At 38.2% G+C, this 12,483-nt stretch overlaps 1 pseudogene; it reads right to left on the reverse strand.

Annotated features, from left to right (window-relative positions):
* Window positions 1-8,927: 8,927 nt before the first annotated feature.
* Window positions 8,928-9,944, reverse strand: LOC122897251 (annotated as a pseudogene).
* Window positions 9,945-12,483: the final 2,539 nt, after the last annotated feature.

A 12,483-nucleotide genomic window follows, 5' to 3' on the forward strand; every position in this document is an offset into this window, starting at 1 on the left:
CCTTCTCCCAACCCCCCTCCCCCCAGCAACCCACAGTTTGTTTCGTGAGATTAAGAGTCACTTATGGTTTGTCTCCCTCCCTATCCCATCTTGTTTCATGGATTCTTCTCCTACCCACTTAAGCCCCTATGTTGCATCACCACTTCCTCATATCAGGGAGATCATATGATAGTTGTCTTTCTCTGCTTGACTTATTTCGCTAAGCATGATACGCTCTAGTTCCATCCATGTTGTCGCAAATGGCAAGATTTCATTTCTTTTGATGGCTGCATAGTATTCCATTGTGTATATATACCACATCTTCTTGATCCATTCATCTGTTGATGGACATCTAGGTTCTTTCCATAGTTTGGCTATTGTGGACATTGCTGCTATAAACATTTGGGTGCACGTGACCCTTTGGATCACTACGTTTGTATCTTTAGGGTAAATTCCCAGTAGTGCAATTGCTGGGTCATAGGGCAGTTCTATTTTCAACATTTTGAGGAACCTCCATGCTGTTTTCCAGAGTGGTTGCACCAGCTTGCATTCCCACCAACAGTGTAGGAGGGTTCCCCTTTCTCCACATCCTCACCAGCATCTGTCATTTCCTGACTTGTTGATTTTAGCCATTCTGACTGGTGTGAGGTGATATCTCATTGTGGTTTTGATTTGTATTTCCCTGATGCCGAGTGATATGGAGCACTTTTTCATGTGTCTGTTGGCCATCTGGATGTCTTCTTTGCAGAAACATCTGCTCATGTCCTCTGCCCATTTCTTGATTGGATTATTTGTTCTTTGGGTGTTGAGTTTGTTAAGTTCTTTATAGATTTTGGACACTAGTCCTTTATCTGATATGTCGTTTGCAAATATCTACTCCCATTCTGTCAGTTGTCTTTTGGTTTTGTTAACTGTTTCCTTTGCTGTGCAAAAGCTTTTGATTTTGATGAAATCCCAAAAGTTCATTTTTGCCTTTGCTTCCCTTGCCTTTGGCGATGTTCCTAGGAAGATGTTGCTGTGGCTGAGGTCGAAGAGGTTGCTGCCTGTGTTCTCCTCAAGGATTTGGATGGATTCCTTTCTCACATTGAGGTCCTTAATCCATTTTGAATCTATTTTTGTGTGTGGTGTAAGGAAATGGTCCAATTTCATTTTTCTGCACGTGGCTGTCCAATTTTCCCAACACCATTTATTGAAGAGGCTGTCTTTTTTCCATTGGACATTCTTTCCTGCTTTGTTGAAGATTAGTTGACCATAGAGTTGAGGGTCTATTTCTGGGCTTTCTATTCTGTTCCATTGGTCTATGTGTCTGTTTTTGTGCCAGTACCATGCTGTATTGATGATGACAGCTTTGTAATAAAGCTTGAAGTCTGGAATTGTGATGCCACCAACTTTGGCTTTGTTTTTCAATATCCCTTTGGCTATTCGAGGTCTTTTCTGGTTCCATATAAATTTTAAAATTATTTGTTCCATTTCTTTGAAAAAGATGGATGGTACTTTGATAGGAATTGCATTAAATGTGTAGATTGCTTTAGGTAGCATAGACATTTTCACAATATTTATTCTTCCAATCCAGGAGCATGGAATATTTTTCCATTTCTTTGTGTCTTCCTCAATTTCTTTCATGAGTCCTTTATAGTTTTCTGAGTATAGATTCTTAGCCTCTTTGGTTAGGTTTATTCCTAGGTATCTTATGGTTTGGGGTGCAATTGTAAATGGGATTGACTTCTTAATTTCACTTTCTTCTGTCTTGTTGTTGGTGTAGAGAAATGCAACTGATTTCTGTGCATTGATCTTATATCCTGACACTTTACTGAATTCCTGTACAAGTTCTAGCAGTTTTGGAGTGGAGTCTTTTGGGTTTTCCACATAGAGTATCATATCATCTGCGAAGAGTGATAATTTGACTTCTTCTTTGCCTATTTGGATGCCTTTAATTTCCTTTTGTTGTCTGATTGCTGAGGCTAGGACTTCTAGTACTATGTTGAATAGCAGTGGTGATAATGGACATCCCTGCTGTGTTCCTGACCTTAGTGGAAAAGCTTTCAGTTTTTCTCCATTGAGAATGATATTTGCAGTGGGTTTTTCATAGATGGCTTTGATGATATTGAGGTATGTGCCCTCTATCCCTACACTTTGAAGGGTTTTGATCAGGAAGGGATGCTGCACTTTGTCAAATGCTTTTTCAGCATCTATTGAGAGTATCCTATGGTTCTTGTTCTTTCTTTTATTGATGTGTTGTATCACATTGACTGATTTGCGGATGTTAAACCAACCTTGCAGCCCTGGGATAAATCCCACTTGGTCGTGGTGAATAATCCTTTTAATGTACTGTTGAATCCTATTGGCTAGTATTTTGGTGAGAATTTTTGCATCTGTGTTCATCAAGGATATTGGTCTATAGCTCTCTTTTTTGATGGGATCCTTGTCTGGTTTTGGGATCAAGGTGATGCTGGCCTCATAAAATGAGTTTGGGAGTTTTCCTTCCATTTCTATTTATTGGAACAGTTTCAGGAGAGTAGGAATTAGTTCTTCTTTAAATGTTTGGTAGAATTCCCCCGGGAAGCCATCTGGTCCTGGGCTTTTGTTTGTTTGGAGATTTTTAATGACTGTTTCAATCTCCTTACTGGTTATGGGTCTGTTCAGGCTTTCTATTTCTTCCTGGTTCAATTTTGGTAGTTTATATGTTTCTAGGAATGCATCCATTTCTTCCAGATTGTCAAATTTGTTGGCGTAGAGTTGCTCATAGTATGTTCTTATAATAGTTTGTATTTCTTTGGTGTTAGTTGTGATCTCTCCTCTTTCATTCATGATTTTATTTATTTGGGCCCATTCTCTTTTCTTTTTGATAAGTCTGGCCAAGGGTTTATCAATTTTATTAATTCTTTCAAAGAACCAGCTCCTAGTTTGGGTTGATTTGTTCTCTTGTTCTTTTGGTTTCTATTTCATTGATTTCTGCTCTGATCTTTATGATTTCTCTTCTCCTGCTGGGCTTAGGGTTTCTTTCTTGTTCTTTCTCCAGCTCCTTTAGGTGTAGGATTAGGTTGTGTACCTGAGACCTTTCTTGTTTCTTGAGAAAAGCTTGTACCGCTATATATTTTCCTCTCAGGACTGCCTTTGTTGTGTCCCACAGATTTTGAGCCGTTGTATTTTCATTATCATTTGTTTCCATGATTTTTTTCAATTCTTCTTTAATTTCCCGGTTGACCCATTCATTCTTTAGAAGGATGCTGTTTAGTCTCCATGTATTTGGGTTCTTTCCAAACTTCCTCTTGTGGTTGAGTTCTAGCTTCAGAGCATTGTGGTCTGAAAATATGCAGGGAATGATCCCAATCTTTTGATACTGGTTGAGTCCTGATTTAGGACCGAGGATGTGATCTATTCTGGAGAATGTTCCATGTGCACTAGAGAAGAATGTGTATTCTGTTGCTTTGGGATGAAATGTTCTGAATATATCTGTGATGTCCATGTCATCCAGTGTATCATTTAAGGCCTTTATTTCCCTGTTGATGTTTTGCTTGGATGATCTGTCCATTTCAGTGAGGGGAGTGTTAAAGTCCCCTACTATTACTGTATTATTGTTGATGTGTTTCTTTGATTTTGTTATTAATTGGTTTATATAGTTTGCTGCGCCCACGTTGGGGGCATAGATATTTAAAATTGTTAGATCTTCTTGTTGGACAGACCCTTTGAGTATGATATAGTGTCCTTCCTCATCTCTTATTATAGTCTTTGGCTTAAAATCTAATTGATCTGATATAAGGATTGCCACTCCTGCTTTTTTCTGATGTCCATTAGCATGGTAAATTCTTTTCCACCCCCTCACTTTAAATCTGGAGGTGTCTTCAGGTTTAAAATGAGTTTCTTGGAGGCAACATATAGATGGGTTTTGTTTTTTTATCCATTCTGATACTCTGTGTCTTTTGATTGGGGCATTTAGCCCATTAACATTCAGGGTAACTATTGAGAGATATGATTTTAGTGCCATTGTATTGCCTGTAAGGTGACTGTTACTGTATATTGTCTCTGTTCCTTTCTGATCTACCACTTGTAGGCTCTCTCTTTGCTTAGAGGACCCCTTTCAGTATTTCCTGTAGAGCTGGTTTGGTGTTTGCAAATTCTTTCAGTTTTTGTTTGTCCTGGAAGCTTTTAATCTCGCCTTCTATTTTCAATGATAGCCTAGCTGGATATAGTATTCTTGGCTGCATGTTTTTCTCGTTTAGTGCTCTGAAAATATCATGCCAGCTCTTTCTGGCCTGCCAGGTCTCTGTGGATAAGTCAGCTGCCAATCTAATACTTTTACCATTGTATGTTACAGACTTCTTTTCCTGGGCTGCTTTCAGGATTTTCTCTTTGTCACTAAGGCTTGTAAATTTTACTATTAGGTGACGCGGTGTGGGGCCTATTCTTATTGATTTTGAGGGGCGTTCTCTGAACCTCCTGAATTTTGATGCTCATTCCCTTTGCCATATTGGGGAAATTCTCCCCAATAATTCTCTCCAGTATACCTTCTGCTCCCCTCTCTCTTTCTTCTTCTTCTGGAATCCCAATTATTCTAATGTTGTTTCGTCTTATGGTGTCACTTATCTCTCGAATTCTCCCCTCATGGTCCAGTAGCTGTTTGTCCCTCTTTTGCTCAGCTTCTTTATTCTCTGTCATTTGGTCTTCTATATCGCTAATTCTTTCTTCTTCCTCATTTATCCTAGCAGTGAGAGCCTCCATTTTTGATTGAACTTCATTAATAGCTTTTTTGATTTCAACTTGGTTAGTTTTTAGTTCTTTTATTTATCCAGAAAGGGGTTTTATATCTCTGGAGAGGGTTTCTCTAATATCTTCCATGCCTTTTTCAAGCCCGGCTAGAACCTTGAGAATTGTCATTTTGAACTCTAGATCTGACATATTACCAATGTCTGTATTGATTAGGTCCTTAGCCTTCGGTACTGCCTCTAGTTCTTTTTTTTGTTGTGAATTTTTCCGCCTTGTCATTTTGTCCAGCTAAGAGTATATGAAGGAGCAAGTAAAATACTAAAAGGGTGGCAACAATCCCAGGAAAATATGCTTTAACCAAATCAGAAGAGATCCCAAATCATGAGGGGGGATTTCTCCCCCCTCACGATTGGGTGAGGGATCTCCCCTGATTGGGATCTCCTTTGATTGGGATCTCCCAATCTCTTCTGATTGGGATCTCTTCTGATTTGGGGATAAATACAGGTTCAAAAAGAAAGAAAGAAAAAAAAGAAAAAAAGAATTAATAAAAAGAGATTGAATTAAAAATTCAATCAAGATTTTAAAAAAGAATTAAGAAAAAAAGGATTGAAGAGATTAGGATCTCTTCTGATTTGGGGATAAAAAGAGCTTCAAAAATAAAGAAAGAAAAAAAAGAATTAAAAAAAAAGAAAATGAATAAAGAAAAGTATAAAAAAGAAAAATGTATATATATTAGATAATCTAGTTAAAAAACATTAAAAAAGAAAAGGGTAAAAGTTATAAAAAATTTTAGCAGAAGAAGAGAAAAAAAAATGAAAAAGTAAAAAATTAAATTAACTGCAAGACTAAAAAATCACAGTCACAAAGCCATGAGTTCCGTGGTTTTTTTTCTCCTCCTCTGGAATTCTGCTGCTCTCTCCTTGGTATTGAAACTGCACTCCTTGGTAGGTGAACTTGGTCTTGCCTAGATTTCTTGTTGATCTTCTGGGGGAGGGGCCTGTTGTAGTGATTCTCAAGTGTCTTTGCCCCAGGCGGAATTACACCGCCCTTACCAGGGGCCGGGCTGAGTGATCTGCTCGGCTTTGCTTTCAGGAGCTTTTGTTCCCTGAGCGCTTTCCGTACAGTTCCGGAGGACGAGAATACAAATGGTGGCCTCCTGGTCTCCGGGCCTGGAGGAGCCGAGAGCCCGGGGCCCCGCTCCCCAGTGCACCCTCAGTGAATAGCTCCTAGTAAATCGCGTCTGCCTAACCTCCGGCCGCGCTCCGAGCTCACCGAGCTTGCGACCGGTTCAAGGCAACTCTGAGCTGCGAGCTTACTGTCGGCTCTGTCTCTGCAGCCGGCTTTCCCGTTCCAATATCCGCAAGCTCTGCGACACTCAGACACCCCCGATCCTTCTGTGACCCCACGGGACCTGAGGTCACGCCGACCCCGCGTGGGCTTTGCCCCGGTTTAGCCTCCGGAGCGATGTCCCTCAGCGGAACAGACTTTTAAAAGTCCTGATTTTGTGCTCCGTTGCTCTGCCGCTTGCCAGGAGCCGGCCCCACCCCCTACGGTCTATCTTCCCGTCGCTTTGGATTCACTTCTCCGCCAGTCCTACCTTTCAGAAAGTGGTTGTTTTTCTGTTTCTAGAATTGCTGTTCTTCTTCTCTTCGATCTGCCGATGGATTTGCAGGTGTTTGCAATCTTTAGATAAGCTCTCTAGCTGATCTCCTGCTAGCTGAGGTAGTCTCAGCCTGCTACTTCTCTGCCATCTTGACTCCTCCCCCCTTAAAATTTTTTTAAAATAAGTTTTTCCTAAGAAGCAGGCCTGATGTTCAATCTTAGGAAGGAAAGCCAAAGATCCTACTTATCTGGTTTTGACTGACCATAGCATTTTTTTGTTTCTAATGTCATTTTTATTTATTTGGTCCATTAATTTCTAACAATTGTGCCCAAATATTCCAGTATGTTCTTAGATTAGCCAATTCTTACTACAATTGGATTTGTAAATTTCTCTTTTTTTAATTTATTTTTTATTTATTTTCAGCATAACAGTATTCATTATTTTTGCACCATACCCAGTGCTCTGTGCATGCCCATAGCATTTTTTAAAGTTTTTTATTTTTTATAAACATATATTTTTATCCCCAGGGGTACCATAGCATTTTTAAGTGAGAATGGACTCAGCAGAACCCCTTTGCCCCAGTTCTGCTGTGGGCTCTGGGTTCGTGTCATCTCTATAATACAGCACAACAACAAAAAAAGAAGGTGCAAAGCCATCTGCACTGCTTTTGGCCACTTGTGTATTAAAAAATTTAAAAATAGGGAAAGATATACACACGTGCATGTGCGCACACACACACACACGTATATGTAAAATATCTCCAGGAGGACACATAAATTCTCTAATAATAGTTGTTACCTGACTGTGGGGAAGGCAAATGAAAGACAAGAGTTTATGGAAGTCATTTGCTATCTATCCTCTCTAACTTCTTAATTCTGAATGATGATGTGGTTATTGTCGGTTCAGATAAATTTTAAAATAAAAAGCAAAATGGGATAATTTCCTAAAGTTTTCATTGTGAGGGCTCTGAACCATGTCCTCAAACCCAGACTTAGACACAGCAGATACATGACATTGCCGCAGCTTTCCCACCATCTCCAGAAACTCTTCTATCTTCTTTGAGTTGAGATGCCCTGTTGAGACAAAAACTAGAGTTACAGTATTTCCTAAGAGAGAGAAGGAACTAAAGAAAAGACCAAATTGATCTGGAGGTAGAGGGATGGGACCCTAATGGACTTTTAAAAACAAGCCTAGGCTTCCTGATATTTCATATCCAAATACTTCAGAATGCATATCTAAAAATTAAAGAAGGGGCACCTGGGTGGCTCAGTTGGTTAAGCATCCAACTCTTGGTTGCAGCTCAGGATCCTGAGGAGGCCCGTGTGGGGCTCAGCACAGAGTCTGCATGGGATTTTCATCCTCTCCTTTTGCCCTTCCCACTGCTCATGGGGGTGCTCCCTCTCTCTCTAATAAATAAATATAAAAATATTTAAACTATTTTAAGAAAAAAGAAAAAAATAAAAATATTTTCTTAGAAATCCACAACTCTATTATAATGGCCAACAAAATACCTTACTGTCATCCCAAACCTAAACCTATACCAATGTTTGCGATTGTCCCCAAAATGTCTTTTTACAGTTGGTAGGCACAACCGTTTCTCAGTTTGTGTTGACAACAGATGTGACTTTCTTCTCTTCTTTTTACCCTCCACTATATTTTTAGGCCTTGTCACAAGGCACGGCCTGGTGTATTCTCATGTGTTTCTCTAGGATGGTGTCATCATTATTATGTGCCATCTGCCTAGGGCAGTAGAAAAGATGTAATCCAAAATTTTTATTTATAGTAGTTTAAAGGGAGTGCAGAGGAGTTGAACACAAGAAGGGTTGGAAGTCAATGACTGTTGAGGTACAGGGCTTTTTTATGAAGTTTTTTTTTTTGTGGAAATAATGCAAAACATTTATTTTCTATATCAGACAAGAACACAACTAAATAATCCAAGTCTACTGCAGCATTATAAAAATCATTTCTTTACCACAGTGTAAGATTTAAATGCATCTGCACAAGAGTGCACACTATATAAAAGGAATAAGGTTGCCGCTGCCCTGCCAAGCACTTCTGGTCCCTACCCAGGTCTGACTGCAATACTGGTGGTCCCAATGGTTCTATCAAAATAAATTGTGTTTAAAAAATAAAACATTTAAAAAGACAAGTCAAAATGCCTCAGAAACCATATATCCAACTAAAACTTCATCTATTTTAATGTATTATTTGCCTCCCACTAATAAACCTTTATTTCACTAATTATAACTGAGCAATAAATCTTCTACACTGAAATATCTTCCTTGCCCAATTAATCCAAAGGAAAAAAACTGAAAGAAATGATTGGTAAATAAAATTGTACAGGCTAACAACCCTTTTAATATGTTTTTAAATATTTTTAAGGTTTAAAAAGTATTTAAAGTTTGTAGTTCCTAGTAGGAAAACATTATCTGAATAAATACCCTAATGGCAGACCACTTTAAAATGTTTCAGTTGCATGGGGAGCAGAGGGGTAGGGATTCTCCTCACAGCACCCCAGCTTTCTTCATGAGAAGGTCAGAGGTACACTGGTTTGTATTATTGCAACATCCATTAGGTGACCGAAATTTCTTTTCCTTCAGCAAGGGCTTTATTTGTCAGAAGGGCATTATGCTTGATCTCCTTATTTGGCTGACAATTTACTGATGAGATTCATAACCTTTGGGTTGCTCTGATATTTTGACATATTCGCTGGGTTTTGGGCAACATCCTGGAAGGCTGCCATAAATTCTGGATCCTGCATGGCTGCAAGAACTTCCAGATCACTAAGAATTTCATTGAGCCCAGGCATTCCTGCCATTCCAGGCATTCCCCCAGGAAAGCCACCTGGGAAAGAGCCATACTGAGCTCCTGATTGTCATCTGGCTTCTTCCTCCCTCTGGGCTCTCTCGTGTTCTTCCTGAGCCTTCTTAACCCTTTCTATTCTTTCTTTGATCTCTCGCTCTTCACGTTTTCGCTCATATTTTCTCCGATGTTCAGCCCTCGATTGAAATTCTTTCAGCATTGCGCTAGCATCTTCATCATAATCCAGTTTACAAGCAAGGGCAAGATCATGTGCTGCTTCTTCCCAACAGCCCAGAAGTCTATGTGCTTTCCCATGCCACTTATAAGGCTGAGCTGAATCAGGATTTATTTCAATAACTCTGTCACAGTCTCAAATGGCAGCATTTGGCTTCTGTAATTTGATGAAGACACTGGCTCTCTTGGCATACAGAATGGCCAAGCAAGGATTTAGTTTGATGTCATCTGTGAACAAGTCAATGGCTTTCTGTAGTTCACCATCCTTTAGGGCATCAATGGCAACCACTTTTTTATCATTTGCCTGATCCATCATTTCCTCGGTTATCTCTACATTTTCAGCTTCCATTTCTTGAGGGGCATCAGTATCTGGTTCAATCACACCTTCATTGTCAATTTCTAGATCACTTTCCTCACTTGATTGTTCATCTGTCTTTATGTTTTCCTCTGCCTTCTTACTATCTGGTTTTTCTTCCTTGATACTGTCTTCTGATTTAGTTTTACCCCCCATGTTCTCCACCCACTCCCGCAGGAAATGCCTTTCCTCCGCGTGCAGAATGCTCAGATCCTGCTTACACATTTTAGCAAAGGCCTGAAGCTTGCTCACTTTGCGGGGGTCCATGGTCCAGAGGCAGTGATAGGTGGCAGGCGCAGCTGATGTTGCGACCAGATTCCAGGTGCGGATACTAGTTCAGCATGCCCATATGAAGTATTTTTTAAAGATTCATTAATTTATTTGAGAGAGAGAGAGAGCAAGTGGGGACCACGAAGAACAGAGGGAGAGGGAGAAAGAGAATCTCAAGCAGATTCTGGGATGAGCACAAAGCCCAACTCAGGTCTCCATCCCATGACCTTAAGATCATGACCTGAGCAGAAACCAAGAGTAGGTAGCTTAACCGACTGAGCCACCCAGGTATCCCAAGTACAAGGGCTTTTATTATATATTATTCTCTCTACTTCTTTCTGAATGTTTTAATAAAAAATTAAAATGGTGTAACCTCTGAGTTATGGAGTACAGTTTTGGGAGACAGTTACAGGATAATTTTCCAATGTTCTTATCTTTTTTGTTAGTGATTTTCAGAAGTTCTCTAAAATAAAATGAACTGGCTTTTAATTCTATAGGGGAAATATCATATTCTAAAAGTTAAGGGGAAAATGTGAGAGGACATTACTGATTAAGAGATTCTTAAAAGAATGCAATTTGTGGACACTGGTTTGAAAAAAATACCACTTTTAAAAGTGATTGTGAGGGTAAAAGAGGAAGCTATATAAGAGCTGACTGAGTGTGAGATGATATTAGGGAATTGTTCATTTTTTCAGTAGTAGTGGTATGATGATTTTTGCAAAGGAAAATATTCTTTTCTTCTTCTTCTTCTTCTTCTTCTTCTTATTATTATTATTATTAAAGAGAAACATACTAAAATATTTCAGAGGAAATTGAAAGGTTATTTAGAATTATTTACTTCTAAATACTAAAAAATAGTTGTAGCAAATATGGTAAAATTAATGACGGAAATGTACGTAACAGAGTCAGAAAATGGTGATAGTAGTAACACAGCTTAGCAGTCTGTCTTCATCACGTGAAAACAGAACAACTACATAGCAAAACCAAATATGACCATCAACAACATTTATAATAAAATGTGATGACAAACTCTTCTCATAGACTTTAAAAGACATGTGGGTCTTTTAACCAAAACCCAAGGACCTGTTGGCATCTGTATGATAGTAAAAGGAGAGAGTAATGGCACAGCATATGATAGATCTGACAGCAGAACAACAAAAATAGTATAAATTCAGCAGAAAACACAGAAGGCCAATTTGAGAACAGCAACTGAAAGTGGTAATGGTTTTGTCCTCCGCAATACTGGGTGAGTGTAAGGGCCCATGGAAAGTTTAAACCCTTTGTCTATGGTATCTATGGTGTCTATGGTGTCCTTAGCTATCTAAAAAAAAATTGACTATAGTATCTGCCAATTTCTCCAACCATGGCTAATTTCAAGTTGCCAATGTGATGTCACTGGAATCAGACTTGAGAAAAAATGAAATAGAACAGTATGATAAGATATCTCTATCATACAAACACGATAGGCATGAATAATCTCAAGAGTATAATAAAAACTTTAATGAAATACAAATCTAAACTTTTACATGCCTTGGTAATGTAGTTTCAAAATGATGCAAGAACTGATAAAACTAAAAAGAATAATAGAAAAATCTAATTTATACTTAGAGATTTCAGCAACCATCTGACAATAAAACAGCTGGGCAGAAAATTCTTGAACATGTTAAGCCAACTGAAATTTAAAGAACTATTAACCAACATAAGCTAATTGAAATTATAGAACATTCTATCCACAACAGAATACATACTCTTTTTAAGTGCTCACAGAACATTAACCATATTTGGCCCCAAAAAAGTCCAAATAAATTAAAACATAATCAGTAGTACAAAGTATGTTCTAGGGTCACAATAGAAATAAAGTAGAAATTAAGAAGGGAAAATACCAGGAAAGCATGCAAATATTTGATAACTAAATAATATAGTTCTATATAACCCATTTGTCAAAGGGAAAAAAAGACACTGAAAAGTGTTGTGAACTAAATTAACATAAAATGCAATATATCAACAATTGTGGGATACTTCTAAGACAGTGCCTAAAAGGAAGTTATGGCTCTAAATACTTACATTAGAAAATAAGAAAGGTTTCAAGATAAAGACATAGCTTTCACTTTAAAAAATATGAGGAAGAGCAAATTAAACCCAAATCAGAATGTAAGCAGAAAGAAAGAAGAAAGGAAAATAAAAAACTAATGAAGAAAATTAATTTAGCCAAAAACATTATTTGAAAAGGAGAAATCAAAGTTAAAACTCATCAAATTGTACACAGTAAGCATGTACCACTCTTTGTATATCAATTATACCTCACTAAAGCTGTTTGTTTTAAGAAGGGGAGACAAACCTCTAGCCAAAATGATCAAGATAAAAAGAAAAAAAAACACTAATTACCACTATTAGGAATGTAAAGAGGACATAGTGATAAATTACAGATATTAAAGTCATAAGAAGGGAATATTATAACAATTTCATTGTGATAAATCCTACAGCTCAGAGGAATGAATAAATGACTTGAAAGAAACTACCAAAGCTTACTCAAGAA

This window comes from Neovison vison, chromosome X (assembly GCF_020171115.1).
Source record: "Neovison vison isolate M4711 chromosome X, ASM_NN_V1, whole genome shotgun sequence".
Taxonomy (NCBI): domain Eukaryota; kingdom Metazoa; phylum Chordata; class Mammalia; order Carnivora; family Mustelidae; genus Neogale; species Neogale vison.